Raw genomic sequence first — 16,599 nt, 5'->3', positions numbered from 1 at the left:
ACCTCCTCTCCTCTCCTGTCTGAATATCCTCCTCTCCTCTCCTGTCTGAATATCCTCCTCTCCTCTCCTGTCTGCATATCCTCCTCTCCTGCCTGTCTGAATATCCTCCTCTCCTGCCTGTCTGAATACCCTCCTCTCCTCTCCTGTCTGAATACCCTCCTCTCCTGTCTGAATATCCTCCTCTCCTCTCTTGGCTGAATACCCTCCTCTCCTCTCCTGTCTGAATATCCTCCTCTCCTCTCCTGTCTGAATACCCTCCTCTCCTGTCTGAATATCCTCCTCTCCTCTCCTGTCTGAATATCCTCCTCTCCTCTCCTGTCTGAATACCCTCCTCTCCTCTCCTGTCTGAATACCCTCCTCTCCTCTCCTGTCTGAATACCCTCCTCTCCTCTCCTGTCTGAATACCCTCCTCTCCTCTCCTGTCTGAATATCCTCCTCTCCTCTCCAGTCTGAATACCCTCCTCTCCTCTCCTGTCTGAATATCCTCCTCTCCTGTCTGAATATCCTCCTCTCCTGCCTGTCTGAATATCCTCCCCTCCTCTCCTCTCCTGTCTGAATATCCTCCTCTCCTGTCTGAATATCCTCCTCTCCTGCCTGTCTGAATATCCTCCTCTCCTGCCTGTCTGAATACCCTCCTCTCCTCTCCTGTCTGAATATCCTCCTCTCCTGTCTGAATATCCTCCTCTCCTGTCTGAATATCCTCCTCTCCTGTCTGAATATCCTCCTCTCCTGTCTGAATATCCTCCTCTCTTGCCTGTCTGAATATCCTCCTCTCCTCTCCTGTCTGAATACCCTCCTCTCCTCTCCTGTCTGAATACCCTCCTCTCCTGTCTGAATACCCTCCTCTCCTCTCCTGTCCTGTCTGAATATCCTCCTCTCCTGCCTGTCTGAATATCCTCCTCTCCTGCCTGTCTGAATACCCTCCTCTCCTCTCCTGTCTGAATATCCTCCTCTCCTGTCTGAATATCCTCCTCTCCTCTCCTGTCTGAATATTCTCCTCCTCTCCTGCCTGTCTGAATATCCTCCTCTCCTGCCTGTCTGAATATCCTCCTCTCCTGCCTGTCTGAATACCCTCCTCTCCTCTCCTGTCTGAATATCCTCCTCTCCTCTCCTGTCTGAATACCCTCCTCTCCTCTCCTGTCTGAATACCCTCCTCTCCTGTCTGAATATCCTCCTCTCCTCTCCTGTCTGAATATCCTCCTCTCCTCTCCTGTCTGAATACCCTCCTCTCCTCTCCTGTCTGAATATCCTCCTCTCCTCTCCTGTCTGAATATCCTCCTCTCCTCTCCTGTCTGAATATCCTCCTCTCCTGTCTGAATACCCTCCTCTCCTCTCCTGTCTGAATATCCTCCTCTCCTGTCTGAATATCCTCCTCTCCTGCCTGTCTGAATATCCTCCCCTCCTCTCCTCTCCTGTCTGAATATCCTCCTCTCCTGTCTGAATATCCTCCTCTCCTGCCTGTCTGAATATCCTCCTCTCCTGCCTGTCTGAATACCCTCCTCTCCTCTCCTGTCTGAATATCCTCCTCTCCTGTCTGCATATCCTCCTCTCCTGTCTGAATATCCTCCTCTCCTGTCTGAATATCCTCCTCTCCTGCCTGTCTGAATATCCTCCTCTCCTCTCCTGTCTGAATACCCTCCTCTCCTGTCTGAATACCCTCCTCTCCTCTCCTCTCCTGTCTGAATATCCTCCTCTCCTGCCTGTCTGAATATCCTCCTCTCCTGCCTGTCTGAATATCCTCCTCTCCTGCCTGTCTGAATACCCTCCTCTCCTCTCCTGTCTGAATATCCTCCTCTCCTCTCCTGTCTGAATATCATCCTCTCCTCTCCAGTCTGAATATCCTCCTCTCCTGCCTGTATGAATATCCTCCTCTCCTGCCTGTCTGAATATCCTCCTCTCCTGCCTGTCTGAATACCCTCCTCTCCTCTCCTGGCTGAATATCCTCCTCTCCTCTCCTGGCTGAATACCCTCCTCTCCTCTCCTGGCTGAATACCCTCCTCTCCTCTCCTGGCTGAATACCCTCCTCTCCTCTCCTCTCCTGTCTGAATATCCTCCTCTCCTGCCTGTCTGAATATCCTCCTCTCCTGCCTGTCTGAATATCCTCCTCTCCTGCCTGTCTGAATATCCTCCTCTCCTGCCTGTCTGAATACCCTCCTCTCCTCTCCTGTCTGAATATCCTCCTCTCCTCTCCTGTCTGAATATCCTCCTCTCCTCTCCTGTCTGAATATCCTCCTCTCCTGCCTGTATGAATATCCTCCTCTCCTGCCTGTCTGAATATCCTCCTCTCCTGCCTGTCTGAATATCCTCCTCTCCTCTCCTGTCTGAATATCCTCCTCTCCTCTCCTGTCTGAATATCCTCCTCTCCTGTCTGAATATCCTCCTCTCCTCTCCTGTCTGAATATCCTCCTCTCCTGCCTGTCTGAATATCCTCCTCTCCTCGCCTGTCTGAATATCCTCCTCTCCTCGCCTGTCTGAATATCCTCCTCTCCTCTCCTGTCTGAATATCCTCCTCTCCTCGCCTGTCTGAATATCCTCATCTCCTCGCCTGTCTGAATATCCTCCTCTCCTGCCTGTCTGAATATCCTCCTCTCCTGCCTGTCTGAATAACCTCCTCTCCTGCCTGTCTGAATAACCTCCTCTCCTGCCTGTCTGAATATCCTCCTCTCCTCTCCTGTCTGAATACCCTCCTCTCCTCTCCTGTCTGAATACCCTCCTCTCCTCTCCTGTCTGAATACCCTCCTCTCCTCTCCTGTCTGAATACCCTCCTCTCCTCTCCTGTCTGAATACCCTCCTCTCCTCTCCTGTCTGAATACCCTCCTCTCCTCTCCTGTCTGAATATCCTCCTCTCCTCTCCTGTCTGAATATCCTCCTCTCCTGCCTGTCTGAATATCCTCCTCTCCTGCCTGTCTGAATATCCTCCTCTCCTGCCTGTCTGAATACCCTCCTCTCCTCTCCTGTCTGAATATCCTCCTCTCCTGTCTGAATATCCTCCTCTCCTCGCCTGTCTGAATATCCTCCTCGCCTGTCTGAATATCCTCCTCTCCTGTCTGAATACCCTCCTCTCCTGTCTGAATACCCTCCTCTCCTGTCTGAATACCCTCCTCTCCTGTCTGAATATCCTCCTCTTCTCTCCTGTCTGAATATCCTCCTCTCCTGCCAGTCTGAATATCCTCCTCTCCTGCCAGTCTGAATATCCTCCTGCTACCTGCTAGACCTGGATTCAAATACTAATTTCAAATTCATTTAGAAAAAAGGAGCTCCTACTTCATACCTTTTTGTGATTTTAATGTTTTTGTTTTTCTATTAATCACATGACCTAGAGGTGGAGGGAGAAATGGTGTTTTAATATTGTGTGTTAGTAACTTACACAGGGAATAGAGTGCCATTTTGGAGACGTATGTTTAGTGCCCCTGGGGCCGTTTGTCTTTCACCTCATTTGGAGTGTTTTTGCCTCCCAACCATGTTGGAATGAACAGCCAAACCCCTCCGATGTGTCTGGCTTCAGTTGAAGCCCGGAGCTCCACATTTTGGGGCGGAAGGTTAGCCTAGTAGTTAGAGAGTTGGGCCAGTAACCGAAAGGTTGCTAGAACGAATCCCCCGAGCTGACAAAGTTTTAAATAAAACTGTTGTTCTGCCCCTGAACAAGGCAGTTAACCTGCTGTTCCTAGGCTCTGGGCAGAGTGGGTGAACACCTTTTTATAATATATCATTGTGGACTAGAATAAAATAAATAGTATTGTTTATTTGCTATGATACTCTTGCCAACAAGTTTGACACAATTGTATGGTAGGTAATATGACTGTTGGGTTTGTTTGTGTGATGTGAAAGCAGTAGTTGTCTTGATAAGAGGGGTGGTGATTTGGAGACCCACATGTCCATGTAAAACTCTGATCATTATTTGTCCAAAACACAAGTAAATTAGAGGCAGTTTATCTAGTTTGGTGTTTTCATATACTGTATTCCTTTAGGGATAGACAACATTCTCATTGGTTTAACATCGACGTCTAATAACTAATGCAGAAAGGAGGATGATGACGAGGATGATGATGATGGGGATTCTGATTTCATCCACTATGTATGGTCTTCACGATTACCAACTGACAGGATATAATACATGGAAACACATGCATGAAGAGTACTATTCAATAGTATGTACACACATATATACACACACACACGTATATATATACACACACACACACACACGTATATATATACACACACACACACACACACACGTATATATATACACACACACACACACACACACACACGTATATATACACACACACACACACACACACACACACGTATATATATACACACACACACACACACACACACACACACACACACACCTATATATATACACACACGTATATATATACACACACACACACACACACACGTGTATATATATACACACACACACACACACACACGTATATATATACACACACACACACACACACACACACACACACACGTATATATATACACACACACACACACACACACACACACACGTATATATATACACACACACACACACACACACACACACACGTATATATATACACACACACACACACACACACACGTATATATATACACACACACACACACGTATATATATACACACACACACACACACACGTATATATATATACACACACACACACACACACACACACACACACTTCATGCAAATCTTATTGAAAGCCGTACTCTAACATGCTGCTATGGTTTTCATGCTGTGTCACTCCTCATCTCGATGCTTCCATACCACAGTAGATGTGGGTGTATAGTTAACATGGCCCAGACCTCGGTAATGTTTTCTAATTGGATAAAACTAAATGTTTTTATTCATATATTCATATATATATATAATACACAAGGAGAATCAATGATGGGTTAACATGTAAATATTGTCCCAGAGTTGATCAAAGCTCGGAGTTGTAATCGCGCGCTACTCTTTGCAAACGAGTGGAATCGTGAACCCTGTTTGTTTGTTACGTTCGCCTGCGTCCTGCAGACTCTCCTCCTGCGTCCTGCAGACTCTCCTCCTGCGTCCTGCAGACTCTCCTCCTGGGCTATCGGCACGTCCACCGCTCTGAGACGGCTCACTAGAGAAGTAGACAAAAAAAATAGAGGCGCTGCTGACAGTGGGTTTGCGAGATGCCGGACCAAAGGCAATTTTAAAACCGTCCCGTGACTCCTGCCATCGCTATATACATCCCCCCCCTAAACAAATTAAAAAACCGCTCTTGAAGAATGAGTGCACCAACTGGTAGGGCTTGTAGCTGTCTGTCAGTCAGGTGGCGATCTGCCAACAGAACTTCTATTGCAGTAAAGTTGAAGTGCTCTGGCTAGCGTTACTTATCCAGCTAGGAGGAAGTAAGAATCTAACGTTAAATCAAATGTTATTTATAACGCAGGTGTAGAAGCACGGTGGCTTGGAAAAACTCCCTAGAAAGGCCAGAACCTAGGAAGAAACCTAGAGAGGAACCAGGCTCTGAGGGGTGGCCAGTCCTCTTCTGGCTGTGCCGGGTGGAGATTATAACAGACTAGAAACCTAGAGAGGAACCAGGCTCTGAGGGGCGGCCAGTCCTCTTCTGGCTGTGCCGGGTGGAGAGGAACCAGGCTATGAGGGGTGGCCAGTCCTCTTCTGGCTGTGCCGGGTGGAGAGGAACCAGGCTATGAGGGGTGGCCAGTCCTCTTCTGGCTGTGCCGGGTGGAGATTATAACAGAACATGGCCAAGATGTTCAAATGGTGCCTACCTAAGCAAGAGCAAGTTCTACTCAATTCTCATGATAACCTTGCTTTACAGAGAGTAGGCTACTGAGGCAGACCGTGGCGAGGCAGAGCAGACCGAGAGGTTAGTTAGGTCGTTCCCAAACGTAGGGTCCCCTGAGAATCTGTACTAATCTTATCAAACAAGTTGGGAATAAAATAAATCAAATAGAATGTTGATATGGCCCATCGTCCCTAGAGGCCCATCGTCCCTAGAGGCCCATCGTCCCTAGAGGCCCATCGTCCCTAGAGGCCGACATTTAAAAACCAGACAATATAATATTACAAATTTCCTTTTGTTTTATTTTATATCGGTGGTTGTTACATCTTATCCATAACACTTGTTATTTTTTACCAATACATCACTGATATTAATACAGAGTCATAAGTCATATTCTTCTAATAATGTAACCAGGGTTACCATGCTGTATGGATACATAACAAGAACTTATGCATGGTTTCCTGGACCCACATCCTACTCCTGGACTGAAAACCACTTTGAAACGGATGGTTTCCTGGACCCACACTCTTACTCCTGGACTGAAAACCACTTTGAAACGGATGGTTACCTGGACCCGCACTCCTACTCCTGGACTGAAAACCGCTTTGAAACGGATGGTTTCCTGGACCCACACTCTTACTCCTGGACTGAAAACCGCTTTGAAACGGATGGTTACCTGGACCCGCACTCCTACTCCTGGACTGAAAACCACTTTGAAACGGATGGTTTCCTGGACCCACACTCTTACTCCTGGACTGAAAACCGCTTTGAAACGGATGGTTACCTGGACCCGCACTCCTACTCCTGGACTGAAAACCGCTTTGAAACGGATGGTTTCCTGGACCCACACTCCTACTCCTGGACTGAAAACCGCTTTGAAACGGATGGTTTCCTGGACCCACACTCCTACTCCTGGACTGAAAACCGCTTTGAAACGGATGGTTACCTGGACCCACACTCCTACTCCTGGACTGAAAACCGCTTTGAAACGGATGGTTACCTGGACCCGCACTCCTACTCCTGGACTGAAAACCGCTTTGAAACAGATGGTTTCCTGGACCCGCACTCTTACTCCTGGACTGAAAACCGCTTTGAAACGGATGGTTTCCTGGACTGAAAACCACTTAATGGAGAATCTCTATTGAATGTGCTTTTTAGTCCAGGAATAGAGTAGTATGGGCCTATTTTAGAACTGACCCTCGATCGTCTTTCATCTCACGCCCCAGTATTGAGGCCAGTAACTCTTGCGGAAACAGTCTGTCGATGATGTTATCTGTGGAGATGGGGAACCCACAGCCTGTTGAGCTTAAAGACCCATGAATTTTTGAAGAGCTCAGAGAGCTCCACTATCTCCTAGCCTGAGGCTGTATGTGAGGTATATTGCTGACTGAGACAGAACGGGGCCCTTTCACTTGTACTGAGACAGACAGAATACGAGATGCCCTTTTTTCAGTGGTTCTGTTCTCCTCGTCTCGGAGGTCACACACGTGTCAGATACAGGAAACATTGCCGTCATGGTGGCATTCAAGTGGATTATGTCGTGCTTTAACTCTGCCCTCTCCTCTCCAATAAGCTGGTCTGTTCACTAATAGTGAAAACATAATGAGAAATCAGTGAAATAATTGTTGACTACAGGAAAAGGAGGACCGAGCCCCATTCTCATTGTCGGGGCTGTAGTGGAGCAGGTTGAGAGCTTCAAGTTCCTTGGTGTCCACATCGCCAACGAACTATCATGGTCCAAACACACCAAGACAGTTGTGAAGAGGGCACAACAAAACCCATTCCCCCTCAGGAGACTGAAACGATTGGGCATGGGTCGTCAGATCCTCAAAAGGTTTTACAGCTGCACCATCGAGAGCATCATGACTGGTTACATCACTGCCTGATATGCCAACTGCTCAGCCTCCCAACGCAAGGCACTACAGAGGGTCATGCCTACGGCCCAATACATCACTGGGGCCAAGCTTCCTGCCATCCAGGATCTCTATACCAGGCGGTGTCAGAGGAAAGCCCTTAAGATTGTCAGACCCCAGCCACCCTAGTCATAGACTGTTCTCTCTGCTACCGCATGGCAAGCTGTACCGGAGCGCCAAGTCTAGGTCCAAGAGGCTCCTAAACAGATTCTACCCTCAAGCCATAAGACTCCTGAACAGCTAATCAAATGGCTACCCAGACTACTTGCATTGCCCCCCACCTCCTCCCTCCCCACGCTGCTGCGACTCTGTTTATCAATGCATAGCCACTTTAACTCTACCTACATGTACATATTACCTCGACACTGGTACCCCCTGTATATAGCCTCCACGTTGACTCTGTACCGGTACCCCCTGTATATAGCCTCCACATTGACTCTGTACCGTAATACCCTGTATAAAGCCCCGCTATTGTTATTTACTGCTGCTCTTTAATTATTATTCTTATCTCTTACTTTTTTTGTAGGTATTTTCTTAACTGCATTGTTGGTTAAGGGGCTTGTGAGTAAGGATTTCACTGTTGTATTCGGCGCATGTGACAAACGTTTTTTGAGCGAGTGCAGAGCGGTGTTGTGTGAAGTCTAGCATACCAGTCTGTGTTTTTCTCTGTTCCTGCATCACAAATAGCACCCTATTTCATAAATAGTGCACTACTTTTAACCTGAGACCCATTCAGAAGTAGTGCACTATGTAGGGAATATGTTGTCATTTGGAATGTGGAATGGGACTAGTCTAATTAAATGATTTCCAACAGTTTTTTTTTACTAGGCAAGTCAGTTAAGAACAAAATCTTATTTTCAATGACGGTCTAGGAACAGTGGGTTAACTGGTCTAGGAACAGTGGGTTAACTGGTCTAGGAACAGTGGGTTAACTGGTCTAGGAACAGTGGGTTAACTGGTCTAGGAACAGTGGGTTATAACTGCCTTGTTCAGGGGCAGAACGACAGATTTGTACCTTGTCAGCTCGGTGATTTGATCTTGCAACCTTTCGGTTAATATTTCAACGCTCTAACCACTAGGCTACCTGACGCGTGTGTGTGTTTTTGAAGGGACACATTGACACGGTGGAGGAGTTGTTGATATTGTTTTTACAATCAGAACGGAACGTTAGCATTAGAATCCCTGTACGTTCTGGAACACTAAGGCTGACAATCGGAACGTTAGCATTAGAATCCCTGTATGTTCTGGAACACTAAGGCTGACAATCGGAACGTTCGCATTAGAATCCCTGTACGTTCTGGAACACTAAGGCTGACAATCAGAATGTTCGCATTAGAATCCCTGTACGTTCTGGAACACTAAGGCTGACAATCGGAACGTTCGCACTAGAATCCCTGTACGTTCTGGAACATTAAGGCTGACAATCGGAACGTTAGCATTAGAATCCCTGTACGTTCTGGAACACTAAGGCTGACAATCGGAACGTTAGCATTAGAATCCCTGTACGTTCTGGAACACTAAGGCTGACAATCGGAACGTTAGCACTAGAATCCCTGTACGTTCTGGAACACTAAGGCTGACAATCGGAATGTTTGCATTAGAATCCCTGTATGTTCTGGAACACTAAGTCTGACAAGGATATACAGGTGTCACTACTGACCCGGGATCGATCCCAGGCTCTGTCACAACCAACCATAATCGTGAGTCCAATAGGGTGGAGCACAATTGGCCCAGCGTCGTCCGGGTTGGGGGGGGGGCTTTATTTGGCTCATCGCGCTCTAGCGACTCTTTGCTGTGGGCCGGGCGCCTGCAGCCAGACCTCGGTCGTCAGTTGAACAGCGTTTCCTCTGACACCTTGGTGCAGCTGGCTTCCGGGTTAAGGAGCACGGTTTGGCAGGTCATGTTTCTGAGGACTCATGACTCGACCTTCTCCTCTCCCGAGCCCTTTGGGGAGTTGCAGCGATGAGATAAGATCGAAATTGAATATCACAAAATTGGGGGGGAGAAATCAAATCAAATCAAATCAAATTTATTTATATAGCCCTTCGTACATCAGCTGATATCTCAAAGTGCTGTACAGAAACCCAGCCTAAAACCCCAAATAGCAAACAATGCAGGTGTAAAAGCACGGTGGCTAGGAAAAACTCCCTAGAAAGGCCAAAACCTAGGAAGAAACCTAGAGAGGAACCAGGCTATGTGGGGTGGCCAGTCCTCTTCTGGCTGTGCCGGGTAGAGATTATAACAGAACATGACCAAGATGTTCAAATGTTCATAAATGACCAGCATGGTCGAATAATAATAAGGCAGAACAGTTGAAACTGGAGCAGCAGCACAGTCAGGTGGACTGGAGACAGCAAGGAGTCATCATGTCAGGTAGTCCTGGGGCACGGTCCTAGGGCTCAGGTCCTCCGAGAGAGAGAAAGAAAGAGAGAATTAGAGAGAGCATATGTGGGGTGGCCAGTCCTCTTCTGGCTGTGCCGGGTGGAGATTATAACAGAACGTGGCCAAGATGTTCAAATGTTCATAAATGACCAGCATGGTTGAATAATAGTAAGGCAGAACAGTTGAAACTGGAGCAGCAGCATGGCCAGGTGGACTGGGGACAGCAAGGAGTCATCATAGGCCAGTTGAAACTGGAGCAGCAGCATGGCCAGGTGGACTGGGGACAGCAAGGAGTCATCATGTCAGGTAGTCCTGGGGCATGGTCCTAGGGCTCAGGTCCTCCGAGAGAGAGAAAGAAAGAGAGAAGGAGAGAATTAGAGAACGCACACTTAGATTCACACAGGACACCGAATAGGACAGGAGAAGTACTCCAGATATAACAAACTGACCCTAGCCCCCCGACACATAAACTAATGCAGCATAAATACTGGAGGCTGAGACAGGAGGGGTCAGGAGACACTGTGGCCCCATCCGAGGACACCCCCGGACAGGGCCAAACAGGAAGGATATAACCCCACCCACTTTGCCAAAGCACAGCCCCCACACCACTAGAGGGATATCTTCCTGTTTGGCAACCACCACCCCTCCTGTCTCAGCTTACTGCATCCTGAGACAAGACAAGGCCGAGTATAGCCCACAAAGATCTCCGCCACAGCTCAACCCAAGGGGGCGCCAACCCAGACAGGCCGACCACAACAGTGAATCAACCCACCCAGGTGACGCACCCCCCCAGGGACGGCATGAGAGAGCCCCAGTAAGCCAGTGACTCAGCCCCGTAACAGGGTAGAGGCAGAGAATCCCAGTGGAAAGAGGGGAATCGGCCAGGCAGAGACAGCAAGGGCGGTTCGTTGCTCCAGAGCCTTTCCGTTCACCTTCCCACTCCTGGGCCAGACTACACTCAATCATATGACCCACTGAAGAGATGAGTCTTCAGTAAAGACTTAAAGGTTGAGACCGAGTTTGCGTCTCTGACATGGGTAGGCAGACCGTTCCATAAAAATGGAGCTCTATAGGAGAAAGCCCTGCCTCCAGCTGTTTGCTTAGAAATTCTAGGGACAATTAGGAGGCCTGCGTCTTGTGACCGTAGCGTACGTGTAGGTATGTACGGCAGGACCAAATCAGAGAGATAGGTAGGAGCAAGCCCATGTAATGCTTTGTAGGTTAGCAGTAAAACCTTGAAATCAGCCCTTGCTTTGACAGGAAGCCAGTGTAGAGAGGCTAGCACTGGAGTAATATGATCAAATTTTTTGGTTCTAGTCAGGATTCTAGCAGCCGTATTCAGCACTAACTGAAGTTTATTTAGTGCTTTATCCGGGTAGCCGGAAAATAGAGCATTGCAGTAGTCTAACCTAGAAGTGACAAAAGCATGGATTAATTTTTCTGCATCATTTTTGGACAGAAAGTTTCTGATTTTTGCAATGTTACGTAGATGGAAAAAGCTGTCCTCGAAATGGTCTTGATATGTTCTTCAAAAGAGAGATCAGGGTCCAGAGTAACGCCGAGGTCCTTCACAGTTTTATTTGAGACGACTGTACAACCATTAAGATTAATTGTCAGATTCAACAGAAGATCTCTTTGTTTCTTGGGACCTAGAACAAGCATCTCTGTTTTGTCCGAGTTTAATAGTAGAAAGTTTGCAGCCATCCACTTCCTTATGTCTGAAACACATGCTTCTAGCGAGGGCAATTTTGGGGCTTCACCATGTTTCATTGAAATGTACAGCTGTGTGTCATCCGCATAGCAGTGAAAGTTTACATTATGTTTTCGAATAACATCCCCAAGAGGTAAAATATATAGTGAAAACAATAGTGGTCCTAAAACAGAACCTTGAGGAACACCGAAATTTACAGTTGATTTGTCAGAGGACAAACCATTCACAGAGACAAACTGATATCTTTCCGACAGATAAGATCTAAACCAGGCCAGAACATATCCGTGTAGACCAATTTGGGTTTCCAATCTCTCCAAAAGAATGTGGTGATCGATGGTATCAAAAGCAGCACTAAGGTCTAGGAGCACGAGGACAGATGCAGAGCCTCGGTCCGTTGCCATTAAAATGTCATTTACCACCTTCACAAGTGCCGTCTCAGTGCTATGATGGGGTCTAAAACCAGACTGAAGCATTTCGTATACATTGTTTGTCTTCAGGAAGGCAGTGAGTTGCTGCGCAACAGCCTTCTCTAAAATTTTTGAGAGGAATGGAAGATTCGATATAGGCCGATAGTTTTTTATATTTTCTGGGTCAAGGTTTGGCTTTTTCAAGAGAGGCTTTATTACTGCCACTTTTAGTGAGTTTGGTACACATCCAGTGGATAGAGAGCCGTTTATTATGTTCAACATAGGAGGGCCAAGCACAGGAAGCAGCTCTTTCAGTAGTTTAGTTGGAATAGGGTCCAGTATGCAGCTTGAAGGTTTAGAGGCCATGATTATTTTCATCATTGTGTCAAGAGATATAGTACTAAAAGACTTGAGCGTCTCTCTTGATCCTAGGTCCTGGCAGAGTTGTGCAGACTCAGGACAACTGAGGTTTGGAGGAATACGCAGGTTTAAAGAGGAGTCCGTAATTTGCTTTCTAATAATCATAATCTTTTCCTCAAAGAAGTTAATGAATTTATCACTGCTAAAGTGAAAGTCATCCTCTCTTGGGGAATGCTGCTTTTTAGTTAGCTTTGCGACAGTATCAAAAAGGAATTTCGGATTGTTCTTATTTTCCTCAATTAAGTTAGAAAAATAGGATGATCGAGCAGCAGTAAGGGCTCTTCGGTACTGCACGGTACCGTCCTTCCAAGCTAGTCGGAAGACTTCCAGTTTGGTGTGGCGCCATTTCCGTTCCAATTTTCTGGAAGCTTGCTTCAGAGCTCGGGTATTTTCTGTGTACCAGGGAGCTAGTTTCTTATGAGAATTTTTTTTAGTTTTTAGGGGTGCAACTGCATCTAGGGTATTGCGCAAGGTTAAATTGAGATCCTCAGTTAGGTGGTTAACGGATTTTTGTCCTCTGGCGTCCTTGGGTAGGCAGAGGGAGTCTGGAAGGGCATCAAGGAATCTTTGTGTTGTCTGTGAATTTATAGCACGACTTTTGATGTTCCTTGGTTGGGGTCTGAGCAGATTATTTGTTGCAATTGCAAACGTAATAAAATGGTGGTCCGATAGTCCAGGATTATGAGGAAAAAACATTAAGATCCACAACATTTATTCCATGGGACAAAACTAGGTCCAGCGTATGACTGTGACAGTGAGTGGGTCCAGAGACATGTTGGACAAAACCCACTGAGTCGATGATGGCTCCGAAAGCCTTTTGGAGTGGGTCTGTGGACTTTTCCATGTGAATATTAAAGTCACCAAAGATTAGAATATTATCTGCAATGACTACAAGGTCCGATAGGAATTCAGGGAACTCAGTGAGAAACGCTGTATATGGCCCAGGAGGCCTGTAAACAGTAGCTATAAAAAGTGATTGAGTAGGCTGCATAGATTTCATGATTAGAAGCTCAAAAGACGAAAACTTCATTTTTTTTTTTGTAAATTGAAATGTGCTATCGTAAATGTTAGCAACACCTCCGCCTTTGCGGGATGCACGGGGGATATGGTCACTAGTGTAGCCAGGAGGTGAGGCCTCATTTAACACAGTAAATTCATCAGGCTTAAGCCATGTTTCAGTCAGGCCAATCACATCAAGATTATGATCAGTGATTAGTTCATTGACTATAATTGCCTTTGAAGTAAGGGATCTAACATTAAGTAGCCCTATTTTGAGATGTGAGGTATCATGATCTCTTTCAGTAATGACAGGAATGGAGGTGGTCTTTATCCTAGTGAGATTGCTAAGGCGAACACCGCCATGTTTAGTTTTGCCCAACCTAGGTCGAGGCACAGACACGGTCTCAATGGTGATAGCTGAGCTGACTACACTGACTATGCTAGTGGCAGACTCCACTATGCTGGCAGGCTGGCTAATAGCCTGCTGCCTGGCCTGCACCCTATTTCATTGTGGAGCTAGAGGAGTTAGAGCCCTGTCTATGTTGGTAGATAAGATGAGAGCACCCCTCCAGCTAGGATGGAGTCCGTCACTCCTCAGCAGGTCAGGCTTGGTCCTGTTTGTGGGTGAGTCCCAGAAAGAGGGCCAATTATCTACAAATTCTATCTTTTGGGAGGGGCAGAAAACAGTTTTCAACCAGCGATTGAGTTGTGAGACTCTGCTGTAGAGCTCATCACTCCCCCCTAACTGGGAGGGGGCCAGAGACAATTACTCGATGCCGACACATCTTTCTAGCTGATATGCACGCAGAAGCTATGTTGCGCTTGGTGATCTCTGACTGTTTCATCCTAACATCGTTGGTGCCGACGTGGATAACAATATCTCTATACTCTCTACACTCGCCAGTTTTAGCTTTAGCCAGCACCATCTTCAGATTAGCCTTAACGTCGGTAGCCCTGCCCCGGGTAAACAGTGTATGATCGCTGGATGATTCGCTTTAAGTCTAATACTGCGGGTAATGGAGTCGCCAATGACTAGAGTTTTCAATTTGTCAGAGCTAATGGTGGGAAGCTTCGGCGTCTCAGACCCCGTAACGGGAGGAGTAGAGACCAGAGAAGACTCGGCCTCTGACACCGACCCGCTGCTTAATGGGGAAAACCGGTTGAAAGTTTCTGTCGGCTGAATGAGCGACACCGGTTGAGCGTTCCTACAGCATTTCCTTCCAGAAACCGTGAGAAAATTGTCCGGCTGCGGGGACTGTGCCAGGGGATTTATACTACTATCTGTACTTACTGGTGGCACAGACGCTGTTTCATCCTTTCCTACACTAAAATTACCCTTGCCTAACGATTGCGTCTGAAGCTGGGCTTGCAGTACAGCTATCCTCGCCGTAAGGCGAGCACAGCGGCTGCAATTAGAAGGCATCATGTTAATGTTACTACTTAGCTTCGGCTGTTGGAGGTCCTGACGAATCGTGTCCAGATAAAGCGTCCGGAGTGAAAAAGTTGAGGAAAAAATAAATAAATATATGAACGGTAATTAAAAAGTGAAAACCGTAAAGTTGTCAGGTAGCAAAATAGGCAAAATAGGTTGGCAACAAAACGCGAGAAAGGGGGTTAATAAAATGAATAAAGGTAATTTAGCTATCGATCAGTAAGTCCCACCCTCACTGGGGGAATAGCATCTCAGCGTCTCCAAATGAGAAGTGTGATGGTGTATAGAGATGAATGGTACCTCTGAACCATTCAGTTGCCTGAGCTCAAAATAATCTCTCTCAATTTAATTTACATTTAAAGGGCTTTATTGGCATGGGAAACATATGTTTACATTGCCAAAGCAATCTGTATCTTTCTCTCTCATTGAGGGGAGAGGAATAGAACAGGAGAGGAGAGGATGTACTGACTGTCTGCTACACTGGTAGAGAAACAGGGTAGAGGTCTGTAGGTAGAGATGTACAGGGCTGATGGTAGTGATGTACAGGGCTGATGGTAGAGGTCTGTAGGTAGAGATGTACAGGGCTGATGGTAGAGGTCTGTAGGTAGAGATGTACAGGGCTGATGGTAGAAGTCTGTAGGTAGAGATGTACAGGGCTGATGGTAGAGGTCTGATGTCTGTAGGTAGAGATGTACAGGGCTGATGGTAGAGGTCTGTAGGTAGAGATGTACAGGGCTGATGGTAGAGGTCTGTAGGTAGAGATGTACCGGGCTGATGGTAGAGATGTACAGGGCTGATGGTAGAGGTCTGTAGGTAGAGATGTGCAGGGCTGATGGTAGAGGTCTGTAGGTAGAGATGTACAGGGCTGATGGTAGAGGTCCGTAGGTAGAGATGTGCAGGGCTGATGGTAGAGGTCTGTAGGTAGAGATGTACAGGGCTGATGGTAGAGGTCTGTAGGTAGTTATATGCAGGGCTGATGGTAGAGGTCTGTAGGTAGAGATGTACAGGGTTGATGGTAGAGGTCTGTAGGTAGAGATGTACAGGGCTGATGGTAGAGGTCTGTAGGTAGTTATATGCAGGGCTGATGGTAGAGGTCTGTAGGTAGAGATGTACAGGGCTGATGGTAGAGGTCTGTAGGTAGTGATATGCAGGGCTGATGGTAGAGGTCTGTAGGTAGTGATATGCAGGGCTGATGGTAGAGGTCTGTAGGTAGAGATGTACAGGGCTGATGGTAGAGGTCTGTAGGTAGTGATATGCAGGGCTGATGGTAGAGGTCTGTAGTTAGTGATGTACAGGGCTGATGGTAGAGGTCTGTAGGTAGAGATGTACAGGGCTGATGGTAGAGGTCTGTAGGTAGAGATGTACAGGGCTGATGGTAGAGGTCTGTAGATAGAGATATGCAGGGCTGATGGTAGAGGTCTGTAGGTAGTGATGTACAGGGCTGATGGTAGAGGTCTGTAGGTAGTGATATGCAGGGCTGATGGTAGAGGTCTGTAGGTAGAGATGTACAGGGCTGATGGTAGAAGTCTGTAGGTAGAGA

The sequence above is a fragment of the Oncorhynchus nerka genome, linkage group LG15, assembly GCF_034236695.1.
Source record: "Oncorhynchus nerka isolate Pitt River linkage group LG15, Oner_Uvic_2.0, whole genome shotgun sequence".
Classification (NCBI taxonomy): Eukaryota; Metazoa; Chordata; class Actinopteri; order Salmoniformes; family Salmonidae; genus Oncorhynchus; species Oncorhynchus nerka.
Note: the sequence above shows the minus strand (reverse complement) of the source record.